This window comes from Octopus bimaculoides, chromosome 21, assembly GCF_046866305.1.
Source record: "Octopus bimaculoides isolate indiv1 chromosome 21, ASM4686630v1, whole genome shotgun sequence".
NCBI classification, from domain to species: Eukaryota; Metazoa; Mollusca; class Cephalopoda; order Octopoda; family Octopodidae; genus Octopus; species Octopus bimaculoides.
Genome location: NC_142948.1, coordinates 16262060 through 16289271, shown reverse-complemented (window position 1 = coordinate 16289271; position 27212 = coordinate 16262060). Strand labels below are relative to the sequence as shown.

The window sequence follows — 27212 nt, the reverse complement described above, 5'->3', positions numbered from 1 at the left end:
ATTCTGTGACCAGACATTAACTTTACTACTTTAATTCTTTACTGCTCTGTATTTTAAAAGTCTGCTTCTTTTTTCAAATGTATGATACATTCACAACATATCTATCTATAAGTGTGTATGTGTGTGGGGAATTTGTGTATGTGTACAAGCGTGTTTATATATAAATGTGTGTATGTATATTTGTGTGTGTGTGTGTGTGTGTGTGTGTGTGTGTGTGTGTGTGTGTGTCTTTCTCTCTCTCTCAAGCATACACACACATTCTGAGTGTAGATAATCCAAGTAAGACATTTGAAACCGAAAGTGGAAGAAAAGCAAAATAAGATAGAAAGAAAAAAATGTTTTGAACAAATCAAACAATAAGCAAAATAAATTATATTTTGTTTTAACATTTCTGCTTTGTTTGTAGATATTGTGTAGAACACCTTTAAACAAACAAAGGAATGTGTTGAAATTGTGCTACAGAAAACCCAAGAAATAATGGTGAATGAAAAACAGGTTTGATAAAACCTGAAATGTCAAATTGTATTTCAAAATTTGTATAAAAGATTTCAGACTTGCTTTGACAATATTAAGGCAAGTGCTGAGAATAAATGTAAGATTTTCATTGGTTTTGTTTTGGGTGTCAATATACACTTTATTTGCACCCTGCCACACACACACACACACACACACATATACATATATAGGTGCAGGAGTGGCTGTGTGGTTAGTAGCTTGCTTACCAACCACATGGTTCTGGGTTCAGTCCCACTGCGTAGCACCTTGGGCAAGTGTCTTCTACTATAGCCTCGAGCCAACCAAAGCCTTGTGAGTGGATTTGGTAGATGGAAACTGAAAGAAGCCCGTCGTATATATATATATATATATATGTGTGTGTGTGTGTGTGTGTGTGTTTACATCCCTGTAACTTAGCAGTTCGGCAAAAGAGACTGATAGAATAAGTACTAGGCTTACATAGAATAAGTCCTGGAGTCGATTTGCTCAACTAAAGGCGGTGCTCCAGCATGGTCGCAGTCAAATGACTGAGACAAGTAAAAGAGTAAAAGAATAAAGAGTATATTATCATCATCATTTCATGCCTGCTCTTTTTGCTGGCATGGGTTAGACAGTTTAACTGAAAACTGGTAAGCTTGGGAGCTGCACCAGGTTCCAGTCTGATTTGGCATGGTTTCTATAGCCGGGTGCCCTTCCTAATGCCAACCACTGCTTTTACATGCCACCAACATACACATGCGCCAAACTTCAGTCAAAAGGAAACTTGCTCTCAGTATTTTCCTATCACTACTCTAAAAGTCTCTGCTCCTTGGTACTGGCTGGTATTCTACTTCCTCTGCTTGAGTGAAAGTGTGTGGTTTAGTGGCTAGTGTATTCAGCTCACAATCATAAGGTTGCAAGTTCAATTCCCAGGCCCATATTGTATCCTTGAGCAAGACACTTTATTTCATTTTGCTGTAGTTCATTTACTTGGCAAAAATGAGCTGTACCAGTAGTTCAAAGGGCCAGTCTTACCTTCTTGTCACCCCCTGTGTCACACTGACTCTCCCAAAGAACTACATTAAGGGTACACATGTCTATGAAGAGCTCAGCTGCTTGCACTTTAATTTCATGAGCAGGCTGTTGGCTGTTCTGTTGATCAAATCAAGTGGATCGCTCATTGGTGTAACCAGCAGAGAACCGGGCCACAAACACTGTGTGGCACCTTGAGCAAGTATCTTCTAATATAACCTCAGGCCAATCAAAACCTTGTGAATGAATTTGATAGACAGAAACTGAAAGATGCCTATTGAGTATGTGTGTTTGTGTGTGTGTGCACATACGTCTGTGTGTGTGTGTGTCATTGTGTGTGTGTGTGTGAAAGTCTGTGTGTGTGTGTGTGCACTTCTGTGTGTGTGTGCACGTCTGTGTGTATGTGTGTCATTGTGTATATGTGTGTTCCACTATTTGACAACCAATTGTAATGTGTTTACGTCCTTGTAACTTAGTGGTTCAGCAAAAGAGACTTATAGAATAAGTCGTTCATATTGGGCTCCATGCCAAGAGAGGACCCTGCACACCATCTCGAGTGGAGAATACTATGATGAATTAAACATTTCCTAAATGTTTTTATTGCTTTGAGGATTTATTCAACAATGCCTGTAACTGTCAGTTCAGGTGAAATAAGTTTTGCAAGACTAAAACAGATTAAAACCTACCTACGGTCTACAGTTTCACAAGAGAGACTAAATAATTTGGCGGTGGAACCTATAGAAAATGACATTAGAAAAATTATTGACTTGGAAATGATTTTGAAAGACTTCTCTGATAAGTATGCCAGAAAAGGCTTACTCACAAACAGCATACCAGTAATTATTTTGACTTGTAATAAAGCATTAAAGCTTTCATATGAGCTTTCAAGTTTTAGTATATTGTTGTGGAAAATGGTGGAACCTCAAGCCCACAGTGTTTTTTGCTGGGACTGGCATACAAAACGAAACATAAAGTAAAGGACCCCATGAAGAATTCTCTAACTGGGTTCCATACATTCTAGCACTGGCCCTGTTTTTATGTGACATAAAAACATCAAACAAGACTCGTTCCTACTGCTTAGTATCTTGGGCAAGTATCTCTACTACACTTGAAAACTAACCATGTCAGCATGGGAAAATAAATGTAAAGCAATGATGACGATGATGATGATGATGTATATGTGTGAGTGTAAGCATTTGTGCATGTGTGTATAGATACATAGGCGTATTACAAGATAGGATGATGAATAAAACATGCAGATGTATTATCATTTCGATCACAGTTATGACATGGAATTCATAGAATTTGATATTCTTATATAATCTTCAGATGAAACAAATCTGAGGCAGAAGCTACTTTGTTGTTGATAAACAATAATTTATGTGTATTTGTGCTCCTGCTGCATATCCATACATATATATTGTGTGTGTGTGTGTGTGTGTGTGTGTGTGTGTGTGTGTGTGTGTGTGTACATACTTACACAGGCAAATTCATTCTTAATGCTTAGCTTCAGAGCACAAATACCTGCCCTCCACCATCAAAGGTGGGGTGCGTTGTTAGGAATTCTAAGGAAAATTTGATAAAAAGCTTTTAAGTTGAGTATTTAAACAGACATGTATAAACCAAACAGCTCTCTCTACAATATACCCATATAGGTGTGCATGTGTGTATGTAAATATGCATATGTATGTATGTACGTAAATATGCATATGTATGTATGCATGTATGTATATAGGTATGTATGTATGTGTCTGTCTCTCTGTATGTAAGTGATTTTACAAGCAAAAGCTTAAAAGTATTGAATACAAAAGTAGAATGTAAATATTTATTTATTATACTACAGTGATCACTGTATCACCCCTGCGTATTTGTGCATATACCAGTTAGCGCATTAGATAGTTTTGTAACTGGCAGCAACAGTATAAAGGAAACAAAAGCAATAGTTTAAATGCAGATATATATATATATATATATATATATATATATATATATATATATATATATATATGTATATAAATATTCACCTATATGTATACACATACCAGTGTATACATATATGTGTATGTGTGTGTATGCGTGTGTATATATATATGTGTGTGTGTATGTATATACATGTCTGTGTGTATGTGTGTATACATATGTGTGTGTGCATGTATATATATATATATATATATATATATATATATATTAATATAATTATATATACTTCTTGTGCATGTTTGTATATATATATATATATATATATTTATATACATATATGCTTACGCATACATATGTGTATATATGTATACATATATATATATATATATACACACACACACACATACACACACACATACACATTCATGTATGTATGTATGTATGTATGCATCTTTCCAATCCGTGATGCGCCGTCCCCATCCACATTCTTGAAGTCTCTTCTACTTGTTGATCATCGCCCTCCTCCACCCATTCCCTTAATACTTCTCTTCTCACTCACATTCATCCATCACTCATCTCTTAATCACCTCTGCTACTCCTACGGTGATGAATAACCATACATACCTTACCCTCATCCAATCCTTCCCCCCCACCACCACCACCTTCCAATCATGATCTTGATGATTCCACATCTCTTGCACTTGACTTGGGCTCTCTGCAAAAGATTGCTTTAGACCATCCTTCTTTGCTCTCTCTTTCTCTTTACTTCTCTCTCTCCTTCTCTCTCCTTCTCTCCCTTTCTCTCTTTCTCATCACTTGCCCTATATACATATATATAAAGGTGTTTATCATAGCATTTATACCCAATAACACTGTCATTTCTATATTGTCACCCATCACTCACTCTTGACTCTGTTCACCTCTGCTATTGTCCTACACTCTCCACCACCCTCATTACTACAATCACAATGCATCTACCATCAAGCTTTTGCGCCTTTCAACCACTTATCTCTCAAATAAAGTTTTTATTTAGCAGTAAATTTTAATAAGAAGGAAGGAAGGAAAGAAAACAAATTGAAAGTATAAAAGATTAAATGATCGAGAGAAAAAAAACCCTTAGAATTACTTCAGCAAGGGAACACATTTTGTTATGTCTAGGGAGAGTCATCATGCCAATATAATTAATACACACACTGGTTCAATTCCACTCATTTACTAAATATCCAATTGTTTTGTTTTTGTTTGTCAAAGCTCAGATATTTAGTAAATGAGTGGAATTGAACCAGTGTGTGTGTGTTAATTATATTGGCACGATGACTCTCCCGAGACACAACAAAATTTGTTTCAACACACAAATTCACATAATGAATCTTGCTAATCAAATACAAAAACGAAGGAAGCAAATGAAAATGGTAAAAGAGTTGGCAGAGGTGGTATTAACCACCATGACGCAATTCACTCAACCAGAAATTAAGAAGCAACATGCTGTGCTCTACCAGAAATTTTAAACAAAGATATTATGTACATTTAAATAAGTCTAAATATAAAGAGAATAGCAATTGCACATCACTAGCCAGCCACGTACACCATCTAATCAATAGAAAAATACAAATACAGTATAGACTTTGTTGGACTATAATAGACTCTGGTGTCCCATATCAGAGCAAACACCCCATTTGTGGACTCTGCTTAAAAGAAGTCCTCAAAATTTTAACCCATAACTCACCAAATTTTCTAGGTAGAGCCAGCCTCTCACACCGACTCTACAATGTCATTCTAAAAATAAACAATCACATCACCAAAATCTTGAAGATATGAGATAATTCAGGATTAATTCCTACAATGTAGATAAATGAGCATTAGAGAAATCTGAATGCTAAAGGGTTTAAGCAACAAAAGATGGGAAAGAGGGAGTAACAGGTTGTGGCAGCCCAGTCTGAATGAAGTGTTCAGCTATGCTTTGTGGACCTAATTACTAACACATTGCACTTGTTTTGGCCAACCTCCTGTTATCAATCTCTTTGTCCTATTCGCCTCCTCAGTCATATTAGCTGAGTGAAAGCACATGTCTTTTATCCTTTACTTGTTTCAGTCATTAGACTGTGACCATGCTGGGGCACTGCTTTGAAGAAATTTAAGTCGAATGAATCAACCCCAGTACTTTTATTTTTTAAGCTTAGTACTTATTTTATTTATCTCTTTTGCTGAGCTGCTAGATTATGTGGGATGTAAACATATCAACACTGGTTGTCAAGCAGCGGTAGAGGACAAACACAGGCACAAACACACACACACACACATGCACACGACAAGCTTCTTTCAGTTTCCTTCTATTAAATCCACCTACAAGTCTTTGGTCAGCTTGAAGCTATAGTAGAAGACATTTGCCCAAGGTGCCACACAGTAGGATTGAACCCAAAACCATGTGGTTGGAAGCAAGCTTCTTACCACACAGTCATGTGTCCTCTACATCTAGTGTACAATATAGTCCCTTCTCTGCTGATGCCATAGTGAAATGCTTCCAACACCAGAGCATCCTCTGTTTTGACAGGTAAGTGAGCATAGGACATGGAGATGGATGGTCCTTTTGCACCTGTCTTGCTAAGGACATGACAACCTCTCACATTCTGGTGCAAAGAAAAGATACAGCCAGTACAAACAGTAAAATGGTAATATTTATCCCCACTTCAATGTGGATGTTCTGCGAGAACAAATTATACTGTAGTAATTAATACGAAAGGAACTCTCATATTTGCTTTTGATGCAAAATGCAGTCTTGTTTATATTGCTAGTGAGAAGATTAAATCCCCACCATCTCCAGTGCTGACACCACCAGGTCACGTGATTTTGATCTTCCTTTGTCTTGTCAATGACTAGCTTAAAAGCTGCACTCTGTACAGATTTTTAAGCCAGTTTCTGTGGAGAGCTAATTGGGCCTGTGGCCCAAAACTAAAGAGAGCAATAATAATAAAGCATTTATTGATATCCTACCAATATGGTATTATTCTACAGGCAGCAACCTGGCAGAAACGTTAGCACACCGGTTGAAATGCTTAGCAGTATTTCATCTGTCTTTACATTCTGAGTTCAAATTCCGCCAAGGTCGACTTTGCCTTTCATCCTTTCGGGGTCGATTAAATAAGTACCACTTACGGAGTGAGGTCGATGTAATCGACTTAATCTCTTTGTCTATCCTTGTTTGTCCCCTCTATGTTTAGCCGCCTGTGGGCAATAAAGAAATAAATATGGTATTATTCTACCAATATGGTATTACTTTCAGTTCAGTTTAAATGAAAAACTTGTGAGTTCACCAATTTTTGGAGTTCTTTTAAAATTTTGAATTTTCAGCTGTTAGCAAATCCTCATCCAGACCTAATCCAAATGCTGGATGTGCAAGAACCAAATAAAGGGCAGATTTTCAATCCCAGGATCATCCTGATTCCAAAAAGGTATAATATGTCTATTCAGAGCAAATGTAGACAAAGATATAGGGTTTCTGGACAGATGGTCAGACAGAATTTCGCATTTCTTATTATAGATGGACACTTGACCACTAGAGATAGCAGTGATTCATCTTGCTGTCAACGATGGTTGGCAAACGTACAGAGAAAAGCATGCACTTGAGAATTTCTTTTAGTGACGTCTTGCCAATAGTTGCTGTTGTGACAGCAAAATGAGAAAAAATGCCTGGTATACTCAGCAAGCTGGTGGTTGATAGGAAGGGCTGCCATTCATAGGGACCAGGGTGAAGTAACATGTTGGACCATCAATCTATGAGAACAGTGGTTCCTAATAAGAAGTGACTCGGATGAGAATAACTTGTCCAATTCATACCAATATGGAAGATGAACATATGAAGAAGTTGATTTTATAGCTGTGTGTGTGTGTGTGTGTATGTACATATGGCCTTGTATGTAGTATGTTCCATTTGAGAGACAGAAATTTCAATATGTTTTACATTAAAAATCTGACAGGTTTATGAGGTGTGTGTCTGTGTGCAAAATTCATATAGCCAATACCATTCTTTCATAGTGTGTGTGTATGCTTGTGTGTGCATGCGTATGTGTGTGTGCGTGGGTATGCATGTGTGTGTACGTGTGCATGCGTGTGTGTGTATGTGTGCATGTGTATGTATATCCTCATCATTGTCATGCCATGCGCACTTCCCATGTTTGCATGGGTTGGTTGGTTTGACAGGGAACTGGTGAGCTGCAAGTTTCTATGGCTGGAAGCCCTTCCTATAATACCAACCATTTCACACACTGTATGGGTGCTTTTTACATGGCACCAGCACTAGTGATGTTGCCTTGTAATTTGCAAGACAGAAAAAAAGAACAGGAATGTTAAAAGAACCATTATTGGTAAACTTATACAAAGATTTTATAATTATAAGCGTAATTATAATTAGGGTTCAGCAAAATTGCTTCACCACATACTGAAATTTAGAAATAGCAGTTAAATACTATTCCTCTACCATAAGATATCTCCCAGACAGTAATACTCCTAACTCACGCATATCTTAATTATTAGCAATCTCAGATTTATAATTGAGATACTATACTGATGATGGAAGTAAGTGAGTAATATGTTTTACATCTCTTTAATCCAGAAATACGTATATAGTTAATCAAAGCCGGGTGGATTCGTTATTTTTGCTCTTTGCCTGCGTGAGTTAAGAGTATTGCTGTCTGGGAAATGTATTATGGTAGTGGAATAGTATTCAACTGCTATTTCTAATTTCAGTATGTGGTGAAGCAATTTTGCTGAACTCTAATTATAATTATGCTTATAATTATAATATATATATATATATATATATATATATATATACACAGGCGCAGGCATGGCTGTGTGGTAAGGAGCTAGCTTCCCAACTTATGATTCCAGGTTCAGTCGCACTCCATGGCACCTTGGGCAAGTGTCCACTACTATAGCCTCGAGCTGACCAAAGCTTTGTGGGTGGATTTGGTAGACAGAAAGTGAAAGAAGCCCTTCATGTGTGTGTGTGTGTGTGTAAATTTGTGTGTTTGTATCTGTTTGTCTCCCCACCATCACTCGACAACCGATGCTGGTCTGTCTATGTCCCCATAACTTAGCAGTTCAGCAAAAGAGACTGAGAGAATACGTACTAGATTTACAAAGAATAAGTCCCAGGGGTCGATTTCTTTGACTAAAATAGCCTTCAAGGTGGTGCTCCAGCATGACTACAGTCAAATGACTGAAACAAGTAAAAGAACGTGTGTGTGTGTGTGCATGCACACGCACATGTGGGTGTGTGTGTATGTGGCATAATATGACAGAAAGATGAACAACACTGGACAAGGTTTTTGTCAGTGAAGAAAATATGAAAATATCTGATCTAATCAGCCTCTCCACTTGCTTGTTGTTTTCATTGGATTTTTATGGTTTTGCTCTGTTTTTGGTGGTGTGTTGTTACCTGGCTATTAATTAGCTGTCATATGAAACGTCAGTATCTATTTTATCTCATCTTATACAAATATAGAACATCTTCTGTTTATGTTTCCAATGATTGATGTCAGTTTTATTGACATCAATATTGTTTCTAATACACCAACAGTTTAAGATGTTTTGGCTTAGAACAGAAATTGTCTTGTGGATATTATGGGAATTTTTATGCCAGATTTCTTTATTCCACTTCTTAGAGAAATTTAACTGAACTGTCTAAATGGAACAATTTATTTCTCTAACTTTGCCATCGTAGATGCAGGCATGGCAGTGTGGCTAAGCATCCTTGTGGTTTCAGGTTCAGTCCCCCTGTATGGCACTTTGACTGTAGCCCCAGCTGAGCAATGCTTTGTGAGTGGATCTGGTTGATGGAAACTGTGTGGAAGCCAGTCATATGTGTGTACGTATGAGTGTGTGTTTGTGTCCATTCTTCCCCACCATTGCTTGACAGCTGGTGTTTGTTTTGTGCTTATGTCCCTGTGACTTGACAGTTTAGTAAAAGAGACTGATCAAATAAGTAACAGAATCCAGGGTATTTGCTAATTATGTGAATATATGAGATAGCAAAAGCATAATATTTACACCTATTTTCAGGCAGGAGATGTTAAATAAGATTGCTGTAGCTGAGGCCGTCTCAGTCTTAGACATTTCCATTTCCACTGATTTCACTGGATATCTTCATCCATCATTTGATAAAGAGTACCAGATGAAAAGAAAACAAAAGAAAAAAAAAAAAACAACATAGATCAAGGGAGTGCTCCAGCATGGATGCAGTCAAATGACTGAAACAAATAAAAGATAAAAGATAAAAGATGAATGATTGACATGATCACAATTTTTTTCCTCACTCAAACTCAGGAAGGAAGACATTCCAGCCATGGGAGACATTTCAACTGCATTCTGTAATATGTGCTTCTGCATTTGAGGGAGATTTGTGTGTTTTTTTTTTCATTCTGTTGATATTGCTTAATGTAAAATTTACTGAAATCTCAGGTGAGTATGGAAATCTCAGGTGAGTATGGAAAGTAGTGGTGGTATAGTTTTTGTGGTTGTTTATATATTTCAGCAGCAGCAGCAGTAACATCTTGTTATCATCATCATCATCATGTAACATCTCTTTTCCATACTAGCATGGGCTGGACAGTTTGACTGGGACTGGCAAGCTGCAGGGCTGTGCTAAGCTCCTGTATCAGCTTGGCAAGATTTCTACAGTTGGAAGCCCTTCATAATGACAACCAGTGTGCAGTGTTTACTGGGTGTATTTTTCATGCTACCAGCATTAGATAGGTTGTCAAGTATTACAAGACAGAAAAATCAGGAAAGAGAAAAGCACCCCCTAAGTGTGGGTTGGGCTATTAGGGAGGGGCCAGTGGCTTTATGCCAGGTGCTAGGAGGCTAAAGTATGACAGAAGTACAGGCATGGGTGTCTTGTTATAGAGGAGATGCATGGCTGCCCTACACTATTGTTGTTACTGGCATCCTTTTGTTTCGGGAGACAAAAGAGTTGCACATACTGAAGTGCCAACTCCAGTTTCCTCTCCAGTTTTGTGCAGGCCTGGGCTAGATGTAAGAAAATCCTGGATGGCCCAATCATCAGGATTCCTTTCTTAATCTTGCTGACATTTCTTTGAAGGTTGTTTCTTTTTGTAACCCTGGATAGGGGCCCATACCGGGTACTGTCAACCGGAACCAGCTGAGCCTGGGACTCCTGTCAGGCAGGGTCGTCACTCCCTGAAGTAGTGAAGAAAATCGCTACCCACTACCTATACCCTACACTATACATTATTCATAAACTGCTATTGTAATGCACCTGGACACATCATCAGTGATAATTCCTGGACTCACTGGGTGCTCCAGATCTTTCAACAATCTGACACCCTCACCCAAGCAACTCAACCAGGGTTGGTCGAGCTCCAACTCATGTCCACTTAGCACTATCCCAGGTAGCACAATCTCTTCCAAGGCTTATTACCTCCTGATCCAGAACTACTTTGAAGCAACCTCTGTTGCATCCAGACCCTATTTGATGACCTTTTAGTTACAGATCCCAGTAATATACAATATGCCCTAGGCACTGCAGAAAGAGTAACCTACGAACCTTTTACATTCTATTTCAATAGAGCCACACCTTACTTTCCTCCCCCACCATCACCACCACTTCATTGTTTTGACATACCCCCACTCTCTCGGCATATTTCTCTCTCTCTCTCTCTCTCTCATTTGCCTTCTTAATAAAGTCCTTCCAGGGAATGGATTCTTCCTTACAGAACCAGCTACTTGCTTACTTCCAAGATCTGCACCGTGTCTGAGCTCAACAATTTTGAGGTGACGGTTTCTGGGAGATTCAGTCGATTCCCAAGGTCAACTTTCAGTACCTAGTCTTGTGCCATTGTAGTAGGTTTAACTGTCATCTTCTCAGCAGCCTTGACATAAATAATAGCCTTGAGATGCCAGCAATGGCTAATCCCACTGTGTATATATATATATATATATATATATATATATTACTAATATGTAAATGGAAGATCCTAGAATCTAAGTGTAGGAAGGTTATAGGTTTTGAGAAGTCTATGGTAGGTATAAAAAGCAATGTTCAGGAACGACAATAATTTATTGACATCAAAGGTAGGAAACGCTTTCCACAATAGCTTTTAGGATGGAGGTGGGGTGGTTGGAGAAGTTCACATAGTTGAGGTTTTCTCCAGGTTTGTGGTATGGGTAGAAGGTTTGGTTTTGCAAGTCTAGGGTTATGTCCAAGAAATTAGCAGTCTCTTTTACAGAAGATACTAAGGCCGTTTTTAAAAACGTATATATATATATATATATATATATATATATATATATATAAGCTATGGACACATAAGAGGTGCAGTAGAATTACAGGTAGATTAACAGATAAAGTCATCTTCGTATGTGGCACATGTACTAGGAAAAATAAGCACTAAGAGCACATGGGACTTAGATTCTCTCAAATGCCCAGGAGGCTCTCTTGAGGTTATAGATAGTTTCTGTTACCTAGGTAACAAAATTAACAATGGTGGAGGATGCTCTGAAAATATTGTTTCTAGAATAAGAATAGGGTGGAGGAAGTTCAGAGAGTTATTACCTCTGTTGGCAACAAAAGGACTCTCTCTCTCAGAATGAAAGGTAGACTGTGTTCAATTCTGGCTTAGGTTAGCTCATCACTTTTCAGTGAATTGTTTATATAAAAAAATATTGTTTTAAATCAGAGTATATATATTATTATTATTATGATATATTACTATATAGCTATTACTGTACTAAGAGACTTCCATAGTTGTTCTGTCTCTGTAACTTACAAAGCCTTCAGGTTTGTTAACAAATATCATATGTATTAGTCTCAGTTCCAAGTAGTGACTAGGAATAAACAAATTTTAGGTTAGTTAAAATATGTTTGTGGTACATTTTAACTTCTAAAAGCAAATTCACCAATATTACCGTAGTGAAGAAATTTTTTCATATTGTAAAAAGTGTAAATACACCATATCTGTCCAGTGCTTCTCCCTATCAGATTCCCAGATGCATGTTTCTTATTCTTTTATTGCCCACAAGGGGCTAAACATAGAGGGGACAGACAAAGGGATTAAGTCGATTACATCGACCCCAGTGCGTAACTGGTACTTAATTTATCGACCCCGAAAGGATGAAGGGCAAAGTCAACCTCGGCGGAATTTGAACTCAGAACGTAACGGCAGCCGAAATACCGCTAAGCATTTCGCCCGGCGTGCTAACGTTTCTGCCAGCTCGCCACCCAGATGCATGTTTCTGGCTCTTTAGCCTTCCTCAATGGGAAATACCAAAGAGAGATAAACCAGAAATGCATGTCTGGAAATATGATAGGTGGGAGCACTGATCAGATATGGTGCTTTTATACCTTTTAACCATAAGAGAGAATATGTTCTCCACAGTAACTGCATTGGATTTGCTTTTGGAAGTTTAAATATGTCACAAACATATTTTAACTAACCTAAAGTTCATGCAGAGGACTCAGTTGAGTGTCTGAATAACATCCTATAGTTTTATTGGGGCCTTGAAGTAGAAGTGCAATTGATTTAGGAAAATAGAATTATATTTGTTCAATATACAGAGAAAGCATTTACCTGTGAAAAAGTCATTACTGATGTATATAAAAAAGTGTATGTCTAAAAGAGAATTATATTTATATATAAATATATATACATATATATATATATATATATATATATATATATATATATATATATATATATATATATATATATATATATATATATATATAGAGAGAGAGAGAGAGAGAGAGAGAGAGAGAGAGAGAGAGAGAGAGAGAGAGAGAGAATTATACAGATAAACAAATTAGATGTATCAAAAATAATATAATAGTTTGGGCATGAAACACAAAATATGTTTATATATGTATACATGCAAAACAAGAGAAAGCAAACGATGGAGACTTTCAGACGCCGAACATTTAAGTACAATTATATAGATATTTATATTCAAGTACAAATATATAGATATTTATATTAATAGATCCAACCTTCTGAGAGTGCAAACGACAGAGAAAAGTAAAGGGGTGGAAGAAAAGTGTTAGTTTTCTCAGTCTTTTGTACCCAGTGTACGCTGGATCTATTAAATATAAATATCTATATATTTGTACTTAAATATCCATCGTCTGAAAGTTTCCATCTTTTGTTTTCTCTCATTTTGCATGTATACATATAAATATATTTTGTGCTTCATGCCCAAACTATTATATATTTGGTATAACTAATTTGTTTATCTGCATAATTGCCTCTGTATCGACTCAACTTGGTCCCTCTTATAGCAACTTTTTACCCTGTGGAATCGATCCCTTGTAAAGACTTCTGAGTCTAAGTTTGAATCTTTTGAGCACAACTAAATGTTTTCTGTACTGAGAATCTCTGGATCTCATCTGTGGACTATATATATATATATATATATATATATATATATATATATATATATATTATTATTATTATTATTATTATTATTTATTTATGCGCCCTTCTAAAGCCTAGCCAGGCTCATGAGCCCGGTTTCCTGGTTTCTATGGCGTATGTGTTTCTCCCAGCTGGACAGGACGCCAGTCCATCGCAGCTTTACTCAAGAAACAGGAAGAAAGAGTGAGAGAAAATTGGGACGAAAGTGTACAACGGGGGTCGCGACCACCACCTGCCGGAGCCTCATGAAGCTTAGGTGTTTTCGCTCAATAAACACTCACAATGCTCGATTTGGGAATCGAAACCGCGATCCTCCAACCACAAGTCCACTGCCCTAATCACTGGGCCATTGCACTTCCACACACACACACACACACACACACACATATATATATATTGTTGCATTTCGGGGTAGTCATTTCTTTTTTTTTTTTTTTTTCAAAATAAAACCACATGCTATATATTTGTCCTTCACTTGTTTATTATTGTTCTTATTTTAACTGCTCCCCTAAGTCCATGGACTAAGTAGAGCAGGAGCACACATGAGGATAGAAAGTGTCACTGAAGAGGTCACAGATGTGTGATGAAAGATTTCCGGACAACGGACATGAGTTAAGATAGGTACAGTAATAAATGAGTGAAGAATGAATATATAGAGCGTGTGTTTATTTGGCAAAAGAAAAAAAAATGACCATCCCAAAATACATCAATATCTATTTCGACACACAGTTTTACATCAGGAATCTTGCAACACAAATTCATAAACATAAATATATGTATCCTGTCTTGAGTGAGGATCATGTACTGCAATAACTTGGGATTCAAGGGCCCACAGCTATTTAACACCATACCAAAACATCTGAGGAATCTTCATGGAGTAGGGGTAGATGTTTTCAAGAAATATCTTGTCCTTCTGCAATCCAAAGTCCCAGATGAATCTATATCAAGGCAGGAAACTCAAAAGAGGGCAGCACTGTCAAACTTCCCCCCTTCATCAAAAGCCAATTGCATAAGATTGGCCATTGAAATGTAATTACACCAGTGATGCTCCAATATGGCAACAGCTTTAAGGGCTGAAATGTATAAAAGAATATATATTTAACAACAATGAAACAGAGCTATCATTGCTACAAATCATGATTCTCTTTATAAGGCAGATCTAGGACTAGAATTTCTAACGTTTCCATACTCTTTTTAAAGATGTCTGAGTGCAGCTTGAGGGAGTAGCAGATCCTCTTTCATTGGCTTGTCAGTGATATTGTATAATAGATACATGTTCTGAAGTCAGTATTGTAAAAGTGAAATCCTCTCTTAGTCTTGTAGTGGACAACAAGAAATATTCAATATCAAGTGATAATATATGTGTATCAAGCAGTAAAAGCAATAATCCAAACACACTGTGTTGCTGTGTGTCATTACTTCCCCTGTGCTAAAGTTTTACTGTGGATGATATCTTTATAACAACTGACATATTAGCAGCAAAAACGTATTCGTTTTGCGACAGAGTCTTCTATCTTTTATCTGCTTCAGTCATAAGACTGTGGCCATGCTGGGGCACTACCTTGAAGAAATTTTATTCAAATGATTTGACATGCTTTTTTTAAGTTTGGTATTTATTCTATCAGTCTTTTTTTGCCAGACTGCTAACTTACATGGATGTAACAAACCAGCACCGGTTGTCAAGCAGAGGTGGAAAACAAACACACACACACACACACACACACACACATGACAGGCATCTTTCAGTTTCTGTCTACCAAACCCAATCACAAGGCTTTGGTCGGCCCGAGGCCCTAGTAGAAGACACTTGCCCAAGGTGCCATGCACTGGGACTGAACTTGGTATCATGAGGTCGGGAAGCTAGCTTCTTAGCACACAGCCATGTTTGCACCTATAAGATCATTTTGCCTCATTAATATTCAGCCATATTTATTTTTCGGATCTTTAATGGTGTCATTGTTGTTGGTTAACATTAGTTCAGCCCTGATTGAACGGGTCATGTTCAGACTCATTCCAACCATAAAATGTCCCTTTTCTTTTTCAGGTGGTGTGTGGGTTCATATGTAGACAGGTAAAATAGTGCAAATGGAATGAAGGGAATAAAAATGCACAATAGGAAAACTTGAGAGGTTACAACAAATCGATGAATATTTTAGAGATGGTGAACAATGTAGACACAAAACAAAATTAACATGAAAGTTGTGCACAATGAATTGCAAATTAAGATAAAAGAGAAGGAAAAGAGGTAGGTTGATATTTAGGGTGGACCCCTTATCAAAGTTGAGTGAGAAACAGGGAAACAGGGTTTGAAACAATACCTGTTTAAAGCATGTGTGTGTCACTTTTAACTACATACTGTCAAACGTGAGATGTGGATATGCAGGCATGCAACTTCACTGTTTCTTATGTATCATTCAGAAAAACTCATCCGTTTGATACAGAGGAAATTACATTGGCCTTTGTGAGTTTTCTAGGAGCTAGGGAATTCCAGAAGGAATGCATTATAGTGTAGGACTGGGGGAAATGGTTAGTACATAGCCTTCTCCTCCTAAGACATTAGGTGTGGTTTTAAAGAGATTTGGCTACCATTTCTAGTAGGTTGATCCACTACTTAGAGCAGGGGTTCTAAACCATTTTTCATCTATGGATGCTTTTGATTACTATTCTATTCAATGTTTAAAAGCTAGTTTCATAGAAGCTTCTTTCAGAATTCCTAATTTATTATCCACACATTAATTTGCATAGGTTGAACTACGTATAATGTTAGAGGAAGAGAACTATTTCTTGCAATAAATAGATCTAAATTAAAATTTCTTCATGAATCCTTAATATACTGTGCATTCCCAATTTTCTATTTTGCTTATGTAGACCCACCAAAATCTTATATGGACCCTCCCCCCTCGGTCTTATGCACCCGAACAGAGAACCACTAACTTAAAGGATCTCTCATTAGCTCAAATTCTTCGCTAATGTTGGTAATATTGGCATGGCATTGTAACTTTTCAACTTACATTAATTCCATTTCAATAAATTGGTCAAACTTATGATGAGGTTTTGAAATGATTGCTGATTTCTTGGATTATCTGTTAAACGGGGTTCTGTTGAATATTGGATTTTATATTTGACCAAGGGAACTAGCTGCCTGTTTTCCCTAAGGGCTTATGCCATTTCAAAATTAAACTGAAATACTGTCCAGGAAGCTGACTGTTGACATATTTGCTTCACCCATAAATCTCTTATGCTACTTGTTGCTTGTCATGTTTATACAGATATCCAGAGGACATTGGTAAATATGTAATTATCTTATCCCCAGAAGAGTCAAATTTCAACCGACCTGAAGATTACCACACTGAAGCACTCAAACCAAGCCAAATACAAAGAAAAGCTGCCATGTTTACCTGACACATTATCATCTTGGAGCATGGCATCACTAATGTAAATATTATTGTAGCATGTGTGGTCTGTTATTTTTCTGCATTAATATCCATGCACATCATACACATGCATACAATTGGATACATAATAAATTATATGTAATTTCGAAATTGAGAAATTAATTAGAAAATTCCCAATAGAAAATATTTTAGAGGAAGTCAAAATTACTAATAAAATGTTCTTACATTATTAATTATTATTGTTTCTCTCTTCCATTAACGATATGTGTCTAACAATATTTAATCTTTTATATTTATACATCTTTCTTTTATCTTTGCTTTACTTGTTTCAGTCATTGGATTGTGATCATGCTGGAGCACCACATTGAAAAGTTTTAGTCAAATGAATCAACCCCAGTACATTTTTTCAACCTGGGACTTATTCTATCAGTTATGTTTGCTCAACTGCTAAGTTACGGGATGTAAACAAATAAATGTATATACACATGCATACATACACACACACACACACATATATATATATATATATATATATATATAGGGTCCCCCGATCCCTTATCTGGTGGTCAGTGCGGAAACTAGGGATAGATGAGTGGTTAGTGAGAGCTGTACGAGCCATGTACAGGGATGCTGTCAGTAAGGTGAGGGTTGGCAACGAGTACAATGAAGAATTCCAGGTAGGGGTCCACCAAGGATCAGTCCTCAGCCCCTCTTATTCATCATAGTCTTTCAGGCAATAACAGAGGAATTCAAGACAGGATGTCCCTGGGTGCTCCTCTATACTAATGAGCTTGCAGTAATAGCTGAGTCACTATCAGAACTAGAAACGTTTCAGGTGTGGAAGCAAGGACTAGAATTGAAGGGCCTTAGAGTCAACCTACCTAAAACCAAAGTCCTAATAAGTAGGAAGGCAGACAAACCACAAATCCCTTCAGGTAGATGACCCTGCTTGATCTGTAGAAAAGGCATAGGTAGAAACTCCATAAGATGTAACCAGTGTAAGCTATAAACACATAAGAGGTGCAGCAATATCAAAGGAAGGTTAACTGGGAAGATAGTTTTTTTGTGTGTGGCAAATGCTCAGGGGCAATAAACACTGAAAATGTGCAGAAAACAGCTTCCGTCACATTTCAGGGGAAAAACTACAAGTAGTTGATAGCTTCCGTTACCAAAGTGACTAAGTCAGTGGGGGGGGGGGGGGTTGCTCTGAGAGTGTAGCTGCTAGAATAAGAATAGCCTGGGCAAAGTTCAGAGATCTCCTACCTCTGCTGGTGACAAAGGCCTCTCACTCAGAGTAAAAGGTAGACTGTATGATGCATGTGTGCGAACAGCCATGCTACATGGCAGTGAAACATGGGTCATGACTGCTGAGGACGTGCTTGAGCTTGCAAGGAATGAAGCTAGTATGCTCCACCGGATGTGTAATGTCAGTGTGCAGTAGAGCACTCATTCTTACTGTTCGTTATTAGCATATATATATATACACAGTTATTAGTATGTATATATATATATATATATTTTTTTTTTCTCTGTGTTTTTCTCCTTGTCTCCGTATTCTTTCTGTTGAAAAGCACAGCTCGAAACGTTAAAGACTTTCCGTATTCCCGAGCGTCATACTAATACATCCTTTTGTTGTTTACACCACCTGTCCTCGTCTGTTGTTGTTTTTTTCGTACATTCTCCCATATATATATATATATACGTCGTACAGTTGCAGCATAGCTCCATGTTATTCTATCTCAATTGTTTGGAATCAGAGAAATCTGTGAAACCTGTTAAGTTTTTAAAAATGTGAAAACAAAAAACAAATTCTTGTGCATTTTCAACTTCTTTGATATACATAAACACACACACACATACAATGGGTTTCTTTCAGTTTCCTTCTACCAAATCCACTCAAGGCTTTGGTTGGCCCAAGGTTACAGTAGAAGACACTTGCCCAAGGTGCCATGTAGTGGCACTGAACCTGGAACCATGTGGTTGGGAAGCAAACTTCTTACCACATAGCCACTCGCTTTTATTGTGAACTTTTCATTTTAATAATTTTGTGCTGTTTAAGTGCAAAGCAAATTGACCATGTGTTGGCAATGAATTCGTTAAAGGAAATTGCTTGAGGTACATAGTGAATAATGAAGTTGATTTAGATGACTACCTCAACTAATTTTATGGACACTCTCACATTTATTGAAGCAATATTGGAATTTCTGCATCAATGACATTTTCTTTCAGTCTTTTATATCTAGTCTTCTTACAATCTTTAAGTCTTTTAGGAAATGAACTTTCTGTACAGCATAAGAAATAGTTAATCATAGAATTTCCTTGAGACTGCTTTGCTGTGAAATCTGGTTCATACAAAATTCACCTCTCACTTGCAATGACTAAATATTCTTCATGTCATAGTATAACAAAACCCTGCTTTTACCTTAAAAATCCCAAATGCACTTGAGGAAGATTGAACAGGAATTAACACTGGCTGGTCCGGATCAGTTTTCATCGATCAAATTTATTTTTTAGAGTGTTCTTTTCATGACTATCCAATCTGAATCAGAAGGAATAGTGTATACAGGATGGTTTTCCTACAGACCTGTTTGTGTGTGTGGTAAAAAAGTTTACTTTCTAACTACATGGTTTTAGGTTCAGTTCCACTGCATTAGACCTGGGAAAATGCCTCCCTCCATAGCCCTAGACTGATGAGAACCTTGTGAGAGGATATGATACATGGAAACTGAAAAGAAGCTTCTTGTGCGTGTGCGTGTGTGTTAAGGATCTTGTTTTCCAACCACATGGTTATCAGTTCAGTCCCATTGCATAGCAGCTAAGGCAAGTGTCCTCTACTCTAGCCCTGAGCCAACCAAAGCCTTGTGGAATGGATTTGGTAGAAGGAAACTGAGAGAAGCCTATTGTGTGTGTGTGTGTGTGTGTGTGTGTGTGTGTGTGTGTGTGTGTGTGTGTGTGTGTAATTGTAGGTGTGACAAGAAATGCATCCATCATAGAAAATCTGCCTCGGTAAACTCTGTCCAACCTGTAGAAGTATAGCAAAAATGTTAAAATGATGATGATGATGATGATGATGAGATTCTCCTTGTTTTGAAACCATTGAAATATTTGGATATTTTATCAACATTTTTCTTCAAGTTGATTATGTTTTTTGGAGATTCTGATGTTTTCCTCTTTGATGATATCTTTATGTTTCCTTGGGGCTCTCTTCTCCTTTTGCTTCCTGTTTCACCAAACTCAGTCATAACCAAACTACTACTTTTACTCACCTTGCTTTCTCTGTCTTTCTCTTTTTTTCCAACCAATGCCTCAAGTTGTTCTAAGACTAACTGATTTGTCCTGTAGTCCTTCCATGTAATTCCAAAACTTCTTGGAAACCATTTCATTCTGAATACTAACAATTTCACCTCGATGGTTTTCTGAGTGTATCCACGTCTCATATCCATACAACACAATTACAGCATCATAGGTTGTATTAACCTTGGTTTGTCACTCATTGTAATGATTGTGTTTCATATCATATTCTTCATTATGAATTGTGTTGTTGCCATTTAAATTCATTTCTTTATACCTGTTAATTGACTACAGAGTCCTACTAAAATGGATATATCTACCAATTCCTGCTGAATGTTAATGATTAAGTCTGCATCTCTGCTGGTGTCATTGCTTATTTGTTCTGTGTATTGTTCTTCTGTCAGCATGACCTGACGTTTCTAACAGCTGAATTTCATGGAATATTTACTTGAAGAAACAACTAGTCTTCCCATGATATCAGATAATTCACCTTTAGAAACAGTTAACAAATAAACATCAGCTACAAGTCATACATCAGTGATTATTCTTCCACCAATCTATCATGGTTTGTCCAAGAAATAGATTGAAAAGTTCAGGAGATAATGAGCAGCCCTGTTTAACTCTGCTGGTTGTTTCAAATGATTGCATTGCTTTATCATTGTTCAGTGCTGGATCAGTACACATCTCAAATAGTTTTTTCACAATATTCTGACTAGATCCATTGGGGTGTTGTACTTCTTCATGATATTTCACAGTGCTTCTCTCTATACCCTATCAAAGGATTTTATGAAGTCAATAAACATGTGGTATAAATATACCTTGCAACAATTCTTGTGTACACAGCTCCTCTGTTATTGACAAAGTGAAACATTTGAATATTTATCTATCTCTCTATCTGTCTCATAACACAAATCTGTGACCAAAAAATTGTTTCACGTTTATTGGGTGAATTTGACCACTTTTTACCAGCTGGTTTCAAAAATTACAAAGAAATTATCCTATCACGTACAGTTTTTCCATCAAATCAGCAATTGCATTTCACCATTATACCTTAATTTAACTATTATCTTCCTTTATTACTATTAATTACCACATTTAAATAGATTATAACAGTATAACTAAAAGACATAATTTTGGAAAATAAGCTTCTAGCAATGTTGAGACTGTTTCAGCTATGCAGAGAGCTGCCTGCATCACTCACAAGCAGAGAGGAGACAAAGATGTGCCTTAGCCTCTTGTATCTTTTTTTATATTTCAGTTATTTCCAAATGTCATTTTTTCAATATATATATGCTACATACATTGTTTTATTGTATTGTTACATTTCAGTGCTTCTTTAATGATACAATGGATACCTTTAGATGGTAAATCAAATATATGCTGTTAGCACTGTCTCTGTTCCATTTCCTTTCATTTGAAGTAAGAGTATCTTCTAGAAGATGTGCAGCAAGCCAGGATGAGGATAAGTTTTGGTGGGTTTATGATGTAGGAACATCAGAGAAACATTACTGAATTTGTCAAAAAATCTTACTCTGCACACTTTGGTGTGAAATTAGGAAACCAAGATAAGTGGGCTTCTTATAAGACCTGCTCAATTCATGTTGAAGAACTTAGACAATGGAGAAAATGTACAAAGAAGTCTTTTTATTTTGGGGTTTCAGTGATATGAAGGGAACCTAAAAAATCAGTGGTGACAGCTACTTTTGCTTATATAAGGTGCAGGGACACAATTCGAAGTGTGGGGAAAACATTGTCCAGATTTCCATATGCCTTGTGGAAATCTTGAAGACATACACTTGAGTTCTGAGTCAGAAAGCAGCAATATCAATGACAATAACGAGTTCAATAGTAGTGAAGGTGAAGAACCTCAGCTATTCAGCCAATGTGAATTAAATGATTTAGTGGAGGGGACTTAGGCCCACAAAGGAATCAACAGAGCTTTTACGTTCCACACTGAAATTCAAAAGCCTTTTAGTTCCTCAGCCATCATTCTATTGATGTTGTAACAGCAAAAAAAGAATTTGTTGCTTATTTTACTCAAGAAAATGTTTTGGTTTATTGTATAGATTCATCAGGACTAATTGAGAGATTTGATATAAGTTACAGACCTGATGAATGGAGACTCTTTAAGGAGAAGTCTTAAAGCTGTTCTATTGATAATGGTAATACATATGATTCCATCCCTTTTGAACACTTAGTGCTCATGAAGGAAACATGTGAATATTTGGCATTAATCTTACACGTGATAAAATTCAAAAATGACAACTCAATAGTTTATAGTAACTTGATAAAACTTATATTGCTTGGACAATAGTCAGGCTACATAAAATTTCCTTGTTTCTTGTGTGAATGGGACAATAGAGCCAGAAACCTCCATTGGTCTAAAATCAATGACCAAATAGGGATACGCTTACACAAGGAACAAAGAATATCTTTTGAGAAAGTTTATCTGAAAAGAGTTCTTTTGTCTCCTTTACATTTAAAACTTGGCCTCATGAACAATTTATAAAGGCTTTGTGACAGGGTGGAGAGAGCTTCAAGTATTTGCATAGCAAGTTTCCTACTCTAAAAGACATCAGAGATGAAGAGGGTGTATTTGTGGGACCAGATATAAGGAAACTCATCAAGGATGAAAATTTTGAAAACACTTTTAGTGATTTTCAAAAATGAAGCATGGATTAGTTTTAAAGAATGTGATGAAAAATTCCTTGGATAATCAGAAGGATCCAAACTACAAAGACATTGTGGGAAGAATGCTGGAACAGTTTGAGGCCTTAGATGTAAAATGAGGATTAAAATCCTATTTGGATTTCTATCCTGAAAATCTAAGGAGTGGGGAGCAGGGGGAAAGGTTTCATCAAGACATAAAAGAGATGGAAAAAGATAGAAGGGAAGATGGAATGTCAGTATGATGGTTGACTACTGTTGAGTGTTGCATTGTGGATGCTCATCAAATGCTCACAAGCAAAAGAGTTCCAGGAGTTTCCAAGCGAGAAAAAGAGATCTTGAGATGCTGAACCTAAAACATTTATGGAACTCTTATAGAAATCTATTTTCTCACCTTTGAGTCACACTTGTACCATTTTATTTTGCCAAATAAAGTACCAAACTACATTGACCATGCCCTTTGAGGGCCTTCCTCTTCATTTTGTCTTACCATATGAGGACTTACCTACAAATTATGTTATATTTTATCATTCAATTGTGAGAAAACTTTTGTTAGTTGGAAAGAGCTTCTATGATATCTTGAATTAGAAATATGAAATTATCAAAAAATTTTCCGAAAGTTTCCTTTTGCAGACCTGTGTAATCTATAAATATGCACACAAACATTTATATATATATTTTTATTCTTTTATTTGTTGCAGTCATTTGAGAGTGGCCATGCTGTAGCACCGCCTTTAGTCAAACAAATCGACTCAAGGACTTATGCTTTGTAGGCCTAGCACTTACTTAATCAGTGTCTTTTGCCAAACTGCTAAGTTACAGAGATGTAAACACACCAACATCAGTTGTCAAGTGACAGAAGACGATCAAACACACACACACACACACACACACATGCGCATGGATCTTTTATCTCTTATCATTTACTTGTTTCAATCATTAATCTGTGGCCATGCTGGGCCACTGCCTTGAAGAAGTTTTAGTCAGGTGAATCAACCCAAGTACTTGCTTTGTTTTTTAAAACCTGGTACTTATTCTATAGGTCTCTTTTGCTGAACTGGTAAGTTACGGTGATGTAAATACACCAACACCGGTTGTCAAGCAGTGGTGGGGGACAAACACATACACAAACACACACACACACACACACATGCACAAAAGGCTTTTTTTCGGTTTCCGTCTACCAAATCCACTATTAAAGCTTTGGTCAACCTGAGGCTATAGTAGAAGAAACCTACTCAAAGTATCATGCAGTGTGACTGAACCCAGAACCATGTGGTTAGGAAGCAAACTTCTTACCGCACAGCCACACAAGTACCTGTACATATTATGTATGTATAGGCTGCTTCTGTTATGAGAGATCTTGAACCACTGAAAGAAACTTCCCAAATTTATCACAGCTGTTAGGTAAATTTGAACTGTTGTTAATTTTGGATTTCTTGCTGCAATCCAACAACTATGCAAGCTGAACTCAGGTAATTATTTAATTATTTTAATTAGCAATTGTTTCTGTTCAAAGGAAATAGGCTTAGGTGACGTATGTGAGATACTGTAGGAGTTTATTAAAAATACACAGGAATATAACAAATATGTATATATATATATATATATATATATATATATATAGAAATGAACAGAATTTATTTAGCAGGAATGTGACTGAAGTAAATCAAAAAATTCAGTCTTTGGAAATACAACAGTGACAATAAGTTAATAAAATAACATTGCAGATACATAAAGTCTCTTTAAATGAAATACATCATCATTTGGATCTTGTGAAATAATTGTGTTGACACTTTATATGTTTCTATTTTTTCCTTTCCATTTATGAAATGCATTTGATGTTCCAATTAACTCCATGGATACATTAGTAATTATTTTATCTGTTCTTATTTAAATTTCTATGCTGCAACATAGCATCATAAATTATTTATATGAATGTTTACTCATCGGCTGTTTGAATGTTATATTTATGTGGAATTGAATAGAAAACTACATTTCCCATTTGCTTTTCCCTAAATGTTTCCTTTTCGTTTTTGTTTGTGTATGTGTGTGTCACCTATGGAATGTATGTAGAAGGATGTATCTGTGTATGTAGGTGTATGCATCAGTGTAGCTGTATCTGGATACCTGTGTACATTCATATTTGTGTATGAACGAGTATTTTGGTGAATATGTGTATGCAGTTGCATATATTTTAGTATGTGTTCCATTGTGTGTGTATGTGTGTATGTAAAGGTGGTGGATTAGAAAAATCATTAGAGCTTCAAACAAAATGCTTTGCATAAAGTGTTCCAAGCTCTTTACATCCTGAGTTCAAATCCCACTAAGGCTGACTTTGTTATTCATCCTTTTAGAATCAAAAAAGTTTCATGCCGGGGGAATTTTTAGAATAATTCTCACAATCATGAGGTTATGAGTTTGATTTCCAGACCGGGCTGTGTGTTGTGTTCTTGAGCAAGACACTTTATTTCACATTACTCTAATTCACTCAGATATGAAAATGAGTTGGGATGTCACTGATGCCAAGCTGTATCGGCCTTTCCCTTTCCCTTGGATAGCATTGGTGGCATAGAGAGGGGAGGCTGGTATGCATGGGTGAATGCTGGTCTTCTATAAACACCTTTGCCTGGACTTGTGTCTCAGACAGGAACTTTCTAGGTGCAATCCCATGGGCATTCATGACTGAAGGGGGCTTTTACTCTGACCTTATGGTTAAGAAATTTGCTCTGTACCCATGTGTTTTTAGATACAGTCCTAGCCAATACCTTGTGAGTGAATTTGGTAGATAGGGGATCTCTTAGCGAAATGGTACAGAGCACCCAGCTGGAATTTGAGAGCTACAGGGTTTGATTCTCTAAAGACACTTGTTGGCCACCTTTTTTAGGTGCATACATGGCTGTGTGGTAAGAAGGTTGCTTCCCAACCACATAGTCCCACGTTTAGTCCCAGTTTTGGAATTTATTTTGTTTTTTACTAGTTAATTTTAGTTAATTTTCAGATCATTAAAATGTCAAGTTAAGAAAAACAAGCATCTTTGACACCTTCTTTTTGCTTTTAATCAAGGTTCTAAGGACGCAAAAGTTGCTCGCGACATTTGTGCTGTGTATGGAGAGGGTGCCATAACTGAAAGAACCACTCGTGAATGGTATACCAAGTTCAAAAATGGAAATTTTTACTTCAAAGACGTACCTCATTCTGGCCGTCCAGTTGAGTTTGATGAAGAGCGATTAAACCAACTTTTGCACGAAAATTCTTGTCAAACGACAAGGGAACTGGCAGAGAAAAGAGAAACGACTTAATCAGCAGCATGGACATCTTCTGCTGCACAACAACACCTGCCCTCATATTGCCAATATGACCAAGGAAGCAATTCAAACGCATGACTGGGAAGTGCTGACACACCCGCCGTACTCTCCTGATTTGGCACCAATGGATTTCCATCTCTTTTGATCTCTTTGAAATGCTATGCACGGACTTTCACTCAATACTGATGCAGAATTGAGAGCTTGATTGGATCACTTTTTCGAGTCGAAATTGGGTGATTTCTATCAACGAAGTATTGAAAATCTTGTTGAATGTTGGGAAGAAGTTGTAAACAACAAGGGTGAGTACATTATTGATTAATTAGTTCTTATTTTTTATTAAACCTTTTAAAAAATTAAAATTTTAAAAAATGGTAGGAACTTAGTTGCCAACATAATATATATATATATATATATATATATATATATATATATATATATATATATATCTACATATATGTATATGTGTGTGTATATATATATATATATATATATATATATATGTATATATATATATATATATATATATATATATATATATATATATACATATATATATGTGTATGTGTCTTTGTGTCTGTGTTTGTCCCCACCCTCACCACTTGACATCCGGTCTTCGATTGTTTATGCTCCCATAAATTAGCAGTTCAGCAAAAAGCGACCGATAGAATAAGTACCAATCTTGCCAAAAAAGTACTGGT

The 27212-nt window shown here is 36.7% G+C and overlaps 1 long non-coding RNA gene across 1 annotated transcript in view; it reads left to right on the top strand.

Annotated features, from left to right (window-relative positions):
- LOC149131499 (uncharacterized) overlaps window positions 1–26359 on the top strand; it is a 118929-nt gene extending 92570 nt beyond the window's left edge. Inside the window, exon 3 of the long non-coding RNA XR_016237759.1 lies at window positions 26273–26359. This is a non-coding gene — a long non-coding RNA (uncharacterized LOC149131499). The remainder of the gene's footprint in view (window positions 1–26272) is intronic.
- Window positions 26360–27212: the final 853 nt, after the last annotated feature.